General features: G+C 48.0%; 1 long non-coding RNA gene across 1 annotated transcript in view; it reads left to right on the top strand.

Moving 5' to 3' along the window:
• The first annotated feature begins 2,235 nt into the window (after positions 1-2,235).
• The window catches only part of LOC149347572 (uncharacterized), a 55,613-nt gene continuing 41,839 nt past the window's right edge, over positions 2,236-16,009 (top strand). The window contains exons 1-2 of the long non-coding RNA XR_016292540.1: positions 2,236-4,172; positions 6,877-7,009. This is a non-coding gene — a long non-coding RNA (uncharacterized LOC149347572). The remainder of the gene's footprint in view (positions 4,173-6,876; positions 7,010-16,009) is intronic.

Raw genomic sequence — 16,009 nt, 5'->3', positions numbered from 1 at the left:
GCGCATGATTGCGTCACTATCTTGTGGTCACATGCCTCGCAGTGCTTGGCCACTGAGCTTCGCTAATTTTGACACCATCTTTGTGCTCCTTCATCGTTTCCTTGAAATACTTTCTTGCCCCAACCTGCAACGCCGGGTACTGAGAACAGGATTTTTTGTACACAGTGCTTTGGGCCTTTTCTTTAGGATGACGCTCTTCCGGGCGAGCCAGGAGGCGTTCGGTGGTGGTAATTGACTTGAGTATTGTTCGCACCCCTTCCTTTCCGAGAATACGAGCCGAGGTTGTGCTGGCACCTTTTACGCATGGTCTGCATCGCGTCTTTGCCAGCGTCATAGAATTTTTTTGCTTGTGTCTTTTTTGGTTTCAGGCGATACGTGGAATGAGCAAACTGTAGTATCCTTTTCTTCGGTGGTCAGTAAAAAAAAATACTCGCCGTATTCGCTTTTACAACGACACGGAAAGCTGCGATCTGCCCTTAACGCAGCGCCGGATCCGCATCGGCAGCTTCTCCAGTCCTCAAAGTGACGTCACGACCTCTCTTGACCAATCACGGGCGGCGGCGCGCCGCGTGGCGTGCCCCGCGGCACAGGCCGCATATTTCGGCTAAAAAAGGCAATTCGCGCTTGTTTTTGCCTTATTTAGATGCGATATTCCAGTATACAGCATGAAAAACTATAGGATGCCGCTGCCAGCCCGATTTTCAGAAAAAGTACTTCAGTCTCCCTTTAAGGAAAGGAAATGTGTCTCACACATCTCGGTGGACACCTGAATTAAACGTAAGGGAAGGCAGTGTGTGTGTAGAATACGCAAGATGTAAAACTGGTCACGTTTCTAGCGCGATAAACACACGGGGGTGAACGAAGACGCCGTATTCACTAGACGCGCCGTTGTTCATTCCAAACCATCGAGCTGGCATGGCGGAGTGGTAGCGTGCTCGTCTCGCACTCCGTCGACCGGGGTTCGATTCACGAGCTCGAGCAATTTCCTACTCGGTTTTATTTATTTATGTGACCTGACTATAAAGATTAATTAGGCTAATTGGGAAATTAAGCAATTAACTAAACTCAGTCCCACTTACTTGGAGCATCACTATAGAATTCCTTTAATTGGTTGCATGGTTGCTAGCCAAAGTACGATTGGCCCCGTTTGAAATTCGCGCACTGTGACGGTACGACCATTTCGACCAATTGAAAAGCGTGACATTTCTGTCACCAGCTGGTGCTTACAACGATGAGGCATTAAAGGCTTCCGGCTATTTTCTTAGAAAACACTCATCTGCAATTATAAGTGCTCTGTTTTCAGTTTCGTCGCTTTTCCTTAATCTTCGACACGGGAAGGTACCTATGCTACCAAGCGGGCTAACTTCTTTCCTGCTCGCCTGCAGAACCTGAACGGGATGCTGTTTCTTCGTTGTCATGAAAACAGCCAGCAAAGGCGCCTGGTGGATCTCCGTGGCGCTGCGGTTTCCTGGTCTGCTCCCGTCTCGCACATGGACCCTCAGGCGCCGCTCCACCGCCCCATATTAGCTCAGCCCGAAGAACATGTCCAGGTATGCCTGCAACTGTAGCCCGCGCAGCACGTCAGCTACCTGGCTGTGGTGAGTATCTGGTTCTACGTACAAATATGGCTCACAGTGGAAGACGTCGCGGCTTTAATTCTTTAATGATGTTATTGTTGTTTGAAAAGCCGGCGTTGCTGTTTGCTTTTGTGTAGGAAATCTGCGGTTGTGCCATGTTGACTCTTGGCGTTTGCTTGAACCCGTCGCTGATTTTAAGCTTTCTTTTGTCTGTACAGGTGCCATCAGAGGTAAATGGAGAACAATATTAAATAAAAAAATTAATTATTGCCCCGCCAATTCATGCATCCGTGAATACATGTGTGCAGCCTAATTCCGGTTGTTCGAGTTGCACTGTGCACCAACAAACATGGACCATTATGCTTTAGATTTACAGAAATGAAATTTTTGCGACGAAGCCGCCTTCCATTTACTTCTGACGTCGAGTGTGCATTTCCGCTCCTCTTCGCATTGTGCAGGACGTTGCTGTCTTATTGGTCGTGCAAACAGGTGAAACTCGAATGGTCTAAAGAACGCTGTGAATGAAAGTCGCTCTACTGGAAATTACGTCCAGGGACATAAAAGGCAGTAGTTTATGAAACAAACGGGAAGTAACGATGCTTATATCAAGAGTACGCACTTGATGTCGGCAGTAAAACAGAAAAGGGATGGCCATCAGGGCTGCCTTCGAAAGGGTAAATGCAGCGCAGTGTGGTAGGGAGTCGGATGAGTACGCTCGCTGAAAACCGCTCTTATGTTGAAAGCACAGTAGCGAGATGGAACTGGGGGAAAGCTGTCTGCCACAGTGCGCATAGATGTTTGCGCCTGAGCTTTATGCCATCCTGGTCACTCTGGAGGAAGTTCTGAACAAGAAAATCAAGAGAAGTATTATCTGCGCTAAAGCATTAAGCACACTTAGAGCACTACACGAGTAGTGCAGTTTTACCATTACTTGGTGATTACAATACATAATAAAGCGAGAGCCACAACTTGTCCAAATAGCATGAAATAACCAACAAAAGCCCACAACGAGCAATCTACGCTTAAACATAGCTCATAAACATTGCTCGAAGTTCATAATAGTCTTCCAAGTTCATAATTATCTTTCAAGTTCATAATAGATTTTCAAGTTCATAATTAATTTCAAGTTCATAAACTCTTTTCAAGTTCATGATAGTCTTTCAAGGTCATGATTGTCCATCAAGTTCATGAACACCCTTCAAGTTAATGATAACCCTTAAAGTTCATGATGCCTGAAATAGCAGTCAAGCATTAATCTTTCATGCACCAAACTCCAGTCACTTATGGAAAAGTTGCTCGCAGTCTCATAATCAACACCTCCAATCGCATCTTTCTTATGCTCTTCCTGTCTTTTTAACAGTTTTATACGAACCAAACCTTTCATATGAGTTGTTTTATTAAACCTTTAGATATTTTACACAATTCAGAAACCTTGCGTTAGGTCGGGGATGGCTGTATTTGCTTATGCCCTAAATTCACTACAAAACACAGGATGTTTGCAGACTAGGTAGTCACAGGGCTGCAAGGCAGGTTTGCATGGTTATGGTTGGGAACAGACAGCTGTCCTGCAGTGCATGTAACCTGCTTGGCTGCTGTTGCTGATGATGACGACGATGGTTGACTAGTTCTGCCACCGCCCAAAAAAATACTAAAGCCCGAACAAGCGGGCCAGCAAATCCATGTGGTCCTATGCCTTCCACATGGCCGAAGATTGGTTGTTACTAAGGCTACGCTCATTAGCGACTCTGCTAAGAGTGTCGGGCGAAAGCGCACAACTTTGGCTGCAAGAGCTACAGGGTTTGAGTTGGGTTATAGTCGTGTCTATCAGTCAAGCTTTTTTCTAGTTTGTTGGCTTTTTTGTCTCTGTATTAACTATAAAGTGCGTACGAGAAAATAAAACGCGAAGGAATCTCTCAGTTGACACCTCAACCGCGCCTTGACTCAAGGGATTTAGGCAAAAGTGCATTTCAAGGAAGGAACAGGAAAATAGGCGCCATCATTGAAGGGTCCCGGTTAATTTCCGGCTCCCTGCTCTTTGTACTGTCTCTCCTATGCCCACCGCAGTGGCCCAGTAGCAAGGGGGCTCTTCACAGTGTCGGATTAATATCAAGCCCTCTAATATGGCGTCGCTCATAGCCCATGTGCGGCTACCATCTTTTATCACCCTTAAAATCTGTATAATGCCACCACCATCTGTAAGCGCCTACGCGGCCGACTGTTGCCAGTAAAGATCGCCCTTCCCCCCTTCTAAGGCGCATATTACGCACGGATGGCACATAAAACACTCGGAAATGTTTTCTCTTTTCGAGCTCTTCACTAATCTTCAGCGCGGAAAAATTACTGTCTAACAAACATTTTGACATTCCTTCCCACTTGTAGGTGCGGGAGTGGATGCCGCTTTTTGGTTGTCGTGGAAACAGCCAGCTGAGGCGTGCGATGGATCTCTGTGGCGCTCGGTGCGCCTTCCACGTCTACGGCATGCTCGCGCATAGAGCCCGGCGCGCAGCTCCATCGCCCCCACATTGCGCTGCACGAAAAACATGTCCAGGCGTGGTTCCACGGCCGCCCGCGCACCTACACAGCCAACCGACGGTGGTGAGTATCTGGCTCTCCGTACAAATATGGCGTACCGCGCAAGAGGTCGCGTCTTTGACCTCTCTAGGCGCCGCGGTGGCTCGGTGGTTATGGCACTCGGCTGCTGACCCGAAAGACGTGGGTTCGATCCCGGCCGCTGCGGTCGGATTTCTTTGGAGGAGAAAAAGTGGACGTTAAAAAACCCCAGGTGGTCGAAATTTCTGCAGCCCTTCACTGCGGTGTCCCTCATAGCCTGAGTCGCTTTGAGACATTAAACCCCGGAAATCAAATGAAATCAAATATTTGATCTCTGATGATGTTATTGCTGTTTCAAGAAGAGGTGTGACTGCTGGTTGATGGGCACAAAATGTTCGACCGTGCCATAATGGCACCTATTATAGAGGACGAAATATTTCGTCAACTCTTGGCACTGGTTCGAATCTGTCGCCGATGCCCAGCGCTCTTTTTCTGTTCATGTCCGCCTCTATTCATGCTGCGCAGAGCGCAGAAGTACTTTGACACCGCACAAGCTGGTGAAACACGCCACAGTCTAAAGCACACGTTGTGGATGAATGTTTGGATAGTGCAGGTGGGTAGTTGACAGTGGAAAAAATGATTGGTCAGAAAACAAAGGGGATATAAGGATGAACCTTATTGATATGTAGTGGTCGAAATTTATATGCGCAGCACTACACTAAATGGATTGTCGTCAGCACTGTTTTCCAAAGGAATGTAAATATATCACATGCGGTAGGGACTCCGGCGACCACATGTGGTCAGTACGTTCACGTGAAAACTGCAATTGTGTTAAAAGAAAGGCACTGCTAGGGAAATGGGAAGAAGCTGTTTTCCTCACGGTCCGCTGATAATAAACGAGAGATTAGAGCATTATTATCGGCACTGGAGCACTCAAAGCATGCTGAGAGCACTACACTCCGGAAAAGCAGTCAAACCATTACTTGGCGCTAAATACAGTGAAGCGGTTTTTTGTTATATATGGCACTCCACAAAGAGCCGCGTGCATCGAGAACTCCCAGGGGTCTACGAATTTAGAGCAGAGGATGACCTTCTGCATATATGGGAATTAATTCACTATGCTAGCACTACACCGCAAGGCGGAGCTTAAGGTTGGAAGTCCAGCGAGGGGCGCTCTGTTCTACAGAGCGAGGGATGATCTCCTTACATGCCAGCTTAATATCCAAAAATGTTAAGCTTTAAAAGGAAGCTTCCTTGTTAAGACAGAGATTCTGAGAAGGTTCACAGCACAGCAAGGCTGCACTGCCTGGGTGGAACACTTGCAGTAACCATATAAAGCATCGAATTTGACGGTAAGCTAAGCGTTCATATGAAACTGTCTAAAATCGAAATCATGTGGACGAATAGCATCAGACTTTAGCACTTACTTGATAGAGTATCTGCAAAATTGCTTGCATAGATACTGGCTGCCACGATTTCAGAATCACGGTCTGAAATATATATGCGAGTTCGCTGCTATTTTTGCTGTGAAATAATTGGTCTAGGAAACTGAGGGCCGGACCGCTCACCTTTAACCACTTTAACTCAATTCGTAGATAAGGTTGCTGCTACTCCTTGGCTAGGAATGTGACGAGAAGGACTTTCGAATATCAGCAGTGATACATGGTACCTTGCTACAAGGGCACACCTTCATTCCTACAAGGGCGCATTCATTCCTACACGCCAGAGTAACGGCCCAAGGCAGCCTTGTAATATGACTGCGCAACACTGTGACATGCACGCCTTCTGGTAGTGATACGCACGGGCTTTCCGTAGAGGAAGACGAGACGGCAGTCGACTATTGTGGGCCTGCTTGCGAGTACCTATTCTAAAGGATAGCCTTGGACGCTGCTCAAGTTGACAGTAGTCATCGTGAAACGTTGAGACTCCGTGTGACGACCGGCTACTGTTTTCGTCCTCGACAGGTGCAGAAGGTTGCTGTCAGGCAGGGTTGAAATGATGTTAAACCTAAGGGTCACCACTGCGTCTGGACAGCCTTTTGTCGCGTTCTTGTTTAGGAGTACGACGACACACGTGGCCATCATCGGAGTTCAGGTCACTTAAGAAAAATAGATGGCTTTGCAGATCTTCCCTACGAGAAAGTGTAGGACTAGCATTGCTTGGCTTGGTTTCGTTTGTGGGGTTTAACGTCCCAAAGCGACTCAGGCTATGAGGGACGCCGTAGTGAAGGGCTCTGGAAATTTCGACCACCTGTGGTTCTTTAACGTACACTGACATCGCACAGTACATGGGCCTCTAGAATTTCGCCTCCATCGAAATTCGACCACCGCGGCCGAGATCGACCTCACGTCTTTCGGGTCAGCAGCTGAGCAGAGCCAACGCGGCTTCTGGACTAGCATTGCCATAAACTGTAGCATACCATATATTCAATGCCAGTTGACTGAAACCACATAATGTTCCCTACAACGCATTGTCCGTCTAAACGATCAAAGAACATGCATTCTTTCCTTCCCCTGGAAGACATATCAACGCTTTCGAGTTACCTACCCTCCGGGGAAGACACCTGAAAATATGGTGCTCGGGCTTCAGAGGTGCCTCCTACATGCAGTGTGTATATGCACGTTCGCAAAACGCTCCATGCGTGTCATTATATCATACATCATGCAGGATTGGGCTCACTGCGGCACGAAGAGCTTTTATATTTGGGCTACTGGGACAAACAAAGTTTTGCTTTTGTCTTTCTGTCCAGAACCACGCCAGCGGCGCCGGCAAGTATGGAACAGCCACTGCAGCCTGCAACGGAAAGGATTGAGTGAATTCCTCACGTGGGTGTAAGGAAAGCCGCGTCAGCAAGACTGAAGGCATACTTACAGCAGGAATGGGTGAGCACAATTGACGCACAAGTTGGGGATGTCACTGGCCGACGCGCTTCCTCGTCATCAGTGGAAATAGACGAGCGCTGAACAAATCTTATTATGGCAGTGGTACAAGGGCTTGAATATAACCCTCGGAAAACACAGTGAAGTTTTGATATTCTCCGCAGGGTAATAAATCCTCAGCGGTATTTTTTTTTGTACTCAAAGAATGATATTTTCATTCTGATTGTCCTTCCGCAAATATACTGTGCGATGTTAGTGCATGTTGAAGAACCCAAGGTGATCGAAATTTCCGGAGCCCTTCACTAAGGAGTCCCTCAGTCCGAGTCGCCTTGGGGTGTTAAGCCCCCATAAACCATAAACCTAAATATTTCAATGGACCTTTTTTCACTTGAGCGGTATTCGGCAAGCATGCGAACTTTTTGTTTTGCGCAGCACGTGGAACCTGTTCGTGTCCAATGGTGACAAACAAGGACTCGTTTACGCCGTCTGAGAATGATGTCATTTAAGGCGCCACATTCAAGTGTCATTTAGGCCTCTTTGACAAAGCCTGGATCACATCACAACTTGGTCAAAGGAAGCTTAATTCAGCCCAATGCGTAATTATGTCAAACGCGAAGAGGCGTGCCCTTTTTGTTACGTGTTCCTGTCGTGTGCCGCACTTAAAAAGGTCCGGTATAATTTTACGGCAGACAGCGGACGCCAGCGAAGAGCTGGTGGACTGGTTGACGCCGTGGTGGTAGCAGCCGCCGCGGTGGCTCAGCGGTTATGGTGCTCGGCTGCTGACCCAAAAGACGCGGGTTCGATCCCGGCCGCGGCGGCTAGAATTTCTTTGGAGGAGAAATTCTTGAGGCCCGTGTACTGTGCGATGTCAGTGCACGTTAAAGAACCCCAGGTGGTCGAAATTTCCGGAGTCCTCCACTACGGCGTCTCTCATAGCCTTAGTCGCTTTGGGACGTTAAACCCCATAAACTAAACCAAACCGTGGTGGTAGCGAGGGTACTCGTGTGCTGCTCCAAGATGAAATTCCGCAAGCTCCACCAAGATGAAACAGGCTTTATTCATAGGTGATCTTGTGCGAAGGCCGGGCAGAGCCGGGAAAAAATAGGCCTATGCCAAAATCCGTTGACGCTCCAATTTCGTGGTGCTTGTCAGCTCCGCCGCTGCAGCTGCCGACCATCTTCCTTTTTACAAAATAGTCTGCACGCTTTTAAGTTCGCCTGTATAATAAGCAGGCTTAAGACTGCGTTTCACGATAATGTTAGTACAAGTGCTTATCAAGTAACGTTATGCTACTCAAACTGAAGAGCCCCAAGTGATCGAAATTTATGGAGCCCTCCACCACGGTGTACAGCATAGCCTGAGTCACTTTCGGACATTAAACCTCCCATAAACTATACTCTGAATGGTTACAGCTTTCTATTTAAATAGATACCAAACATAAGGTTGCATGCTATCGCATACTTTTGACAGCCACATAAAGTAATACAGAGGCACTTTTAAGGTTTCCTAGCGTATCGGGCATTCTTACAGCCCAGGCGATAGGCGCAACTTTTTCGTTGTCATTGAAACAGCCCTCGGAGGCTAATGTATCCCAAGTGTACCCCGATACCTGGTACTTTGCCAGGAAAGGCGTGAACACTAACTGAGTTTGGTACGACGTGGCGTCGCTCAGCACAGTGAAGCTCTAATGACATGTCCGCGCCAACTGACAGCTCAACATTTGCTGCACCAAAGGAAAGCCAATGGTGAGCACGTGCCTCTACACACAAACGTAGCGGATAGCGGACCTGCTCTCCTCGTTGCTTTGACAAGAACTGGTCCGTACTTACTAGAGCAAAATGACAATATTGCAGCACCGTGGAGCGATAGTCACACCGTTGCACCTAAGAGATGTCGAGGGCTATTCTTTGAAGAATAGCCCTCCTGTCAGTGGTAACCAGAGGATAAGATTCCCGAGAAGTTGAATAGTCGTCCAAGTGGGATGCAGACGGTAGTTTGATATTCTATGAGCAGTTTTGAATAGACACTGATCCCGTATCTTTCATGCTTTGTTGGTGCTTGCCCGGCAGGAAGATAAGCAATTTCAAGAAAATTGGACCAATATTTTCGCATTACTGTACCCAAAGAGCGAAAGAAGCTGCGTGGTCACCGTTTACTAGTGGGAACTAATGTAACCTAGCCTCAGAGGTCCGAGCTGCCTAAACCTCTCTCGAAGCAATTGAGTTTCCGCCGTGGCGACAGCTGTCGACACCTGTATCATCATCTTAGGGATAAAAATTCCCATTCCGAGTGAAAAATTTTGTGACTTTATGGGGTCCGCACATTTTATGCGCGATACAGCACCATAGTGCCACGTATCATTGTAGTGTTTGTTCGTTCACGCTCAAGGCTGAAGGAAAGGGCTGTTATCATTTTTGTTCGTGACGCGAGAAGCGACCAGCCTAATCTCGATTGTTCACAGCCATGAACAGCTGCACCTACTTGCTTCTAGATTACTCTAGATGATCTCGACCTGTTATCTCGATGTTTCCTTGCCGGCTTTAAATTGAACGATGCCGCGAGCAGCGGGCATTCGCAGTTCGACGACCGACGAGCACGCTTGTTGCTTACGCCGCCGCCGAGTGATTCAGTTCTTTTGCGGGCGCAAGTCAGCCCAAATAAAGAGCTTCGTTTCCAAGACTGGTTGGTGTCTTCCTGACTGCTGGACTGCCGTCACTACAACGTGACATCTGGTGGAGGTGCGGGGTAGCCTTCCATGTACCGGACACCCCCTACAAGCCGTGACGCCAGCCCTCTGAGTCATCAACCGCAGGACCTGAGTCCAGTCCACCGCGCTAGCCGACGCCTGCAAGGGGACGCACCAGAGTTCGGGAATCTGCCGGGCCCTACCCGGAAGCGGAAGCCAGCCGCAACGTCTACCATGAGCTTGCCCCAGACGACGACTCCAATCATTCTTCACCAGCCCCGGGTGCCACCAACCTTCGACGCTTCGCCTGGCGCCGACCCCAAAGAATGGCTGGAGCAGTTCGACCGTGTGGCTATCTTCAACAACTGGGACGATGCCACGAAACTTAGGTACGTCTTCTTCGCCTTGGAGGGACCAGCAAAAGTCTGGTTTGAGAATGAGGAAGCTAACCTCACGAACTGGGAAACCTTCAAGGAGCAGCTTCTAAAGACCTTCACGAACGTCGTGCGAAAGGAGAGAGCCCAGCAGCTGCTACAGTCTCGCATACAACGCCCAAACGAGACCGTTGCTGTGTACACTGAGGAAATGAAGCGTCTCTTCCGGCGTGCCGACGCGAGCATGAAGGAAGAAGAGAAGGTGAAGTTGCTTATGCGAGGAGTTAAAGAGCAACTATTTGCCGGCCTCGTTCGCAACCCACCGAAAACCGTCGCGGAATTCGTAGAAGAGGCATCCACAATGGAGAAAACTCTTGACGCCCGAGCCCGCCAGTATGACCGCCAGCAGCGCTTTTTGTCAGCAAGCTGCATGGACACCGCTAAAAACGATAACCTGCGGGAGGTTATACGTGAAGTTGTGCGAGAGGAGCTCCAACGATTGCTGCCAACGGGAACGCAGCCGCAACTTTTATCGCTCACTGACGTCATCCGGGACGAGGTTCAACAGGCCTTGGGTGTGACGCCGACACCCACGCAGCCTATGCAGCCCCCAGCTATGACTTACGCCGCAGCTGTGCGCCGTCCTGCACCTCGACGACGGGACTCAAGCCCCTATCGCCCTCAGCCAGCTGCGTTGGACCGCCGCCCACTCGCCCCAACCCGCCCGTCCTACGAGCGACGCGCGCAGCCGAGGAAATGCGACGAGTGGAGAACTCCCGACCAGTGCCGCCCACTAACCCAAGCAGCACAAATTGATTGGTCCAACAGTGGCAAAAGAGTGGCGGAAATTGGCATGAATATTGGTCCTACACTGGCATTTGAGCAATCCGAGTCTTTTTCCAACAATGGCCCTTCATTCATGCCAAGATTGTGCCTATACTCAGCCAGTCTAGCTACCAGCATTGACCCAACATTCAGCCAGTCTATCCACAAATGGCCAACGTTCGTGCCAAGACTATGCCCATGTTCAGCCAATCTATTAATTATGGCCCTACATTCGTGCCAATACTATGCCCATATTCAGCCAATCTATGAAAAATAGCCGACATTCACGCCAATAGTATGCCCGCATTCGGTCGATCTGTCAATAATGGCCCGAAGTTCGCGCCAATAGTATGCCCACATTCCGCCAGTATCAATAATAGCCCCAGGTTCGCTCCGACTTGTGACCACTTTTCCACCCTTGATCTAACTTTTATAGGTGGCATATCAATTGCAAGGCCAGTGGGAAATTGTATGCGATCGGGGATCCCACCTAGTTTTGTACCACACCTCTTGCTGGCCAGCAACAATGCAGACATATACCGCTTGTTTTCCACCAGCCGGAGCTTGTATGTGTAACATTTTACATATAAGCAGTCAGCAGACATACAAAAAAGAAAGAACGGATTCAAAGAACGACATTTATTGCATCTACGGTGCCGGTACATCGTGAAATGCACTTTGCCGGAGCCGCTGAATCGATGAGTCATATCGGCACTAATCGTTGCACTCTTCTTGTAAGAGAAATTTTGCAGTGCCTTGAAACAAATTCCTCGCCAAGCTCTTGCACGATGACCTTGCTGTACATCGCAGCTGCAAAGAGGTGCATGATGTGATCATGAGTGTAAGTACAACCATCGCAGAAAAAAGACAAGAAATAAAATAACACATTGATTTTAGTGGCGCGCAGTGTGCGAGAAGGTACTCGCAACATATGTTGAAAGTATAATTTCTAAATGACTCAATATAAATCCCCACACTAATACCAAAACGTTGAATTGAATTTAACAATTTTTTCCCATCGTATTGCTAATTTCTAATCCCAATTTGCCATGTCACACCCTCAAATACATATTGAAAGTCACAAAAAGAGATAAATATAGTGTTTAATACAAATCAATCAATTTTTATATTTCCTATCAAAATTACATGTCTATTCCGAGCTGGTTGTTTGCCTTTTTGTTCCAGCAAAGTATGGCACAGGTGGTAGCAGCTCCTGCCCATTGAACAGCTGTGAGCAATTTTTTTTTCGCTATGAAATATAATATTCTATGCAAAGACGGCTTGCACAGTTTTGCGAAATGCGCTGAACGCAGGAGACCGAATACAGTTTTTTTTTTAAAGTAAGCAGATTATCGATGCCGCTTGGCATGCATGTAACGGGGCAGACGGAAATCTTACTTGAAAACCACACGAAATCACTCTTCCGATAGTCCATGGGTGATTAATTCCAAGACAACATGGATAAAGTTAGCTGGGACCAGGAATTCCGCTTTTTCTCGTACGCCTACAACTGGTCAAGACAAAGGCACCCGGCACGGGAATATTACACGCGGCCAGAAAACTGCTGCAGTGGAAGAATAAGCGCTTCTGGTACTCATCTTGCACAAACGATAGACGACCAATGTCGTAATGAACGCAACATGAGTCGGGCCACACAACACTCCGCCACGGTGATTGAAGAGATAGTCAACGTTCGGTAAATCCATTTTATCAAAGCTGAAAAATAAAGTTCTCATCATTCTGTGCAAGCCTTTGCGCTAGACATTTCGCTGTGAAAGTTGGCATTCAGAAGTTGGCGCCAGTGCTTTGTCGCTTTCTCTTTTCCTGCTGGAGAAAAAAAAGGTCGGCGCTGATTCAAAGCGGCAATTACGCCAAGAACCATATTCATTTCCAAACACATTTCAATATAAAAGTATGGTGGTACTCACAAATAGAATCTTGCAGGCCAGGCTACTGAATTCCGTCATAATTGTCAAATCGTATCGGGTGTGGATTCTCGACAACCAACGGCGTCAGCTTGAGCGCGCATGCTTCGTCGGCACGCTGGTTGTGTGGCTTTTCGCCGCCTTGCCATAGAGTAACATAAAAGTAAAGAGCGGACACTCGGGCCCTTTCGCGGCCGAGTTCGGCGCTTCCCCGTTTCCGCCAGATGGCACTGAACGTGCAAATAAAAAAAGAAAAAGAGTATGGTCTTGGCATATCTTGGCTTGCAGTGACGTGCGCTGCGCGCCTACGGTCGCAGTTACGTCAGCAACAGCGGCGTCTTTTAAGTGCGTCAAGCCAACGGGCAAGCACGCCCAGGCGGCAGTGTGCGACGGACCGACGGTGTGAGCGGCTGTATTTTTTTGCGGCGTCTGCAAGCTTCGTGGGCACGTCCGTTTTGTGTACTGCTGTGGTGCTGCGACGGTTGTTTCTTCCACCCCGTGAACTGTCCAACAAGAAGCTGCAGCTGTCGGCCTTAAAGGCGGCGGCGGCGGCTCTTCCTAAGCACTTCCAAAGAGGCAACAAAGCTGCGTCAAGGGCAGATGCCCACCACCAGGTTTTGACAGCAAAGCCTCCAAGATTCCTGTTTAAGCCTATCATCTCTGAGGCCAGTGCGTTTCCCCGGGTCCGCTAGGTGCGCTGTGCACAAAAGTCGGCCGCTGGGGCCTACGGGAGTGTCCGCTCTTTACTTCTATATTACTCTATGGCCTTGCTAGCTACAGGCGGTACCCGTTGGGCGAGTGTTCGGGAAAGGAGGAGACGACGATGGGACAGGTTTCTTATATTTTTCGGAGAATTTGCTGCAGCAAGAGAAACGGCAGCTGGAAAAGGGGTAGAAGAAAATCTAGGGAGGGTGGATGAGCGGCTTTGCGCTTAGTTGGGCGCACGGTGTAAGGGCGCGAGGGGAAAACAGGTTAGAGAAGGTCAGTGAACCTAAAATCACAAAGAAAAAAATAACTCCTAGTATGGTGAGGGCCAGCGCTCTTCCAACAAAGAGGCTCGGCCCGGCAAAAGGCGGCTGTATGGGACTTCAAAAAGGGGGTGAAATGAGTGAAAGAATTCCGGAATGTCCGGAGGATGCGCCATAGGCAGTTGAGCACGTGAAAAGCGGCAAGGAAACGACAATGTGGAGATGTTGGAAGTGGAAACGTGGAGCTTGGGCATGAATTTCCTCAAAACGGCTCCAAACATTAGCGTAATCTCTGCGGTCGTGTGCTTCTTTGGTTGAAGCTGAGATAAATGTGTTACTATGAAAATACCGGAAATATAAAACAATAAATAAAATTAGCGGGAACAATGCATGTTCTTTGAGTGTTTCATATATGATACGTGTGGCGGACAAAGTAGGATGACATACGTCCAAGCAACACCATTCATCAATATAATCCAATGATTCGCTTCTAGAGCGACGAATACCCCACATTTTATACACACCAGTGTAGGCAGGTCGGTCTAAGCCATAGTCATGCGGCCCACCCGTGCGTGTCTGCGCTAGCTCGAAATGACGCGGCGCGCTATTCAGCAACGCACCTGTTATGGCTCATTGGTATTAAGGATACGCGCAAACAAAAGGCAAAAAAAAAACCAGTGGAAATGCGACCAGGAAAAAGTTCCGATCTTTAATTTGATAAACGTGATAATTTAAAGCAAAAACGTATGCTAGAGCCGTCGTTATAGAATACCCAAAAGGCACAGCAGAATAACGAAACAATTTGCGACATTACAAAAACCTAGCCACCTTAGCTTCGCGGCTTCAGGAAGCAGAGCCGTTTGTACGCTTATTTTTTTTTTAATTTAACATACATCTACATTTTCTTTCCCGTCTGCTGCTTCTTCACGCAGTAAATGTGCAGCTAGTTGTTCACGTCAACTGTTTATTTGCGATAAAACCAAAATCCCGTTTTACTCAGATCGTTTCTTCTCTCCAAAGGCGCCACGCAATAATTTGTGACCTAGTTAAATTGTAGTAGAGGAAAAAGCGATTTATTTGTTTTTTTCTAGGGTGAGCATCCTGTGGGTGAGGCATTGTGTTCCGGATTGTGTGATACGATTCAGCGTTTCGTGCAGCATAAACTTATTAGTTAAGTTGAGCCTATATCTTGAGACACGAATTGAACCGGCAACCTATAATCGGGGGCTGTGGTATGCGAGGTATGCGAGAGATATGCGAGGCAGTATGTTAATTAGTGCGTTATTATAGCATTCCTCGAATCGAAATTTCATTTTGTTGATTGTGGCACCTCTTTCTCTCCTTTTTTTCTTTGCATACCATAATTACAAAAGACGCCGCTTTTCAAAATTCGTATACCTTGGTGAATGAATCTGACCTCTGCTCACTTTCGCGCGATCAATTACATCGCGCTTTTTATTGTAATTTCGCGTCAGAGTTCGACGCTAACGCTGTTGTTGGTCATAAAAAATAAATAAATAAGCAAGTTCGAATATTAAAAAAAACGGATTGAGAGAAATAACCACAGATAATCACAGGCACATCCTTTGGTGTGTCGTGGAGCGGCACTGCCAATACAGGGAAAACAGCGGACAAGTAGGGCCATCGTTGCGGGTGTAATGAGGCGGCACTGCCAATATGGGGACGACAGCGGACATTTAGGGCCATCGTTGGAGGTGTAACTAAGTGGCATTGCCAATACGGGGAAAACATCGGACAAGTAGGGCCATCGTTGGAGGTGTAACTAAGAGGCATTGCCAATATGGGGAAAACATCGGACAAGTAGGGCCAATGTTGGAAATGGCACATTGTGGCAGTGCCAATATGGGGACAATGAAGGCAACATTGGTCCTGTATAGGGCCACACATAGCCAACAGACTCCCAATATTGGGCCAACGGTTTGTGCTGCCTGGGATGCTTCCACTGTAGCGAAGCCGGTCACGTCCTCCGGCACTGCCCATACAGAAGACTGGGCATCCGAGGGTTCTCTTACGACGCTCCACGACCCCGACCCGGCCAGCGACCAGCCGAAATCGAGGAGTTTTTACGTCGGGAAGCATACTCATCGCCGAGCCGCCTATCACGTTCCCCGTCGCCATCGTCCCCGCGCTTTGTTTCTCCTAGCCGAGATTACGCCGTGCGTGGACGCTCCCCCAGCCCCCGAAGGTTAAACTAAATAAAGCAG

Source organism: Amblyomma mixtum, chromosome 4 (assembly GCF_055824585.1).
Source record: "Amblyomma mixtum isolate Tamu chromosome 4, ASM5582458v1, whole genome shotgun sequence".
NCBI lineage: Eukaryota > Metazoa > Arthropoda > Arachnida > Ixodida > Ixodidae > Amblyomma > Amblyomma mixtum.
Note: the sequence above shows the minus strand (reverse complement) of the source record. Positions and strands in the feature narration are given on the sequence as shown.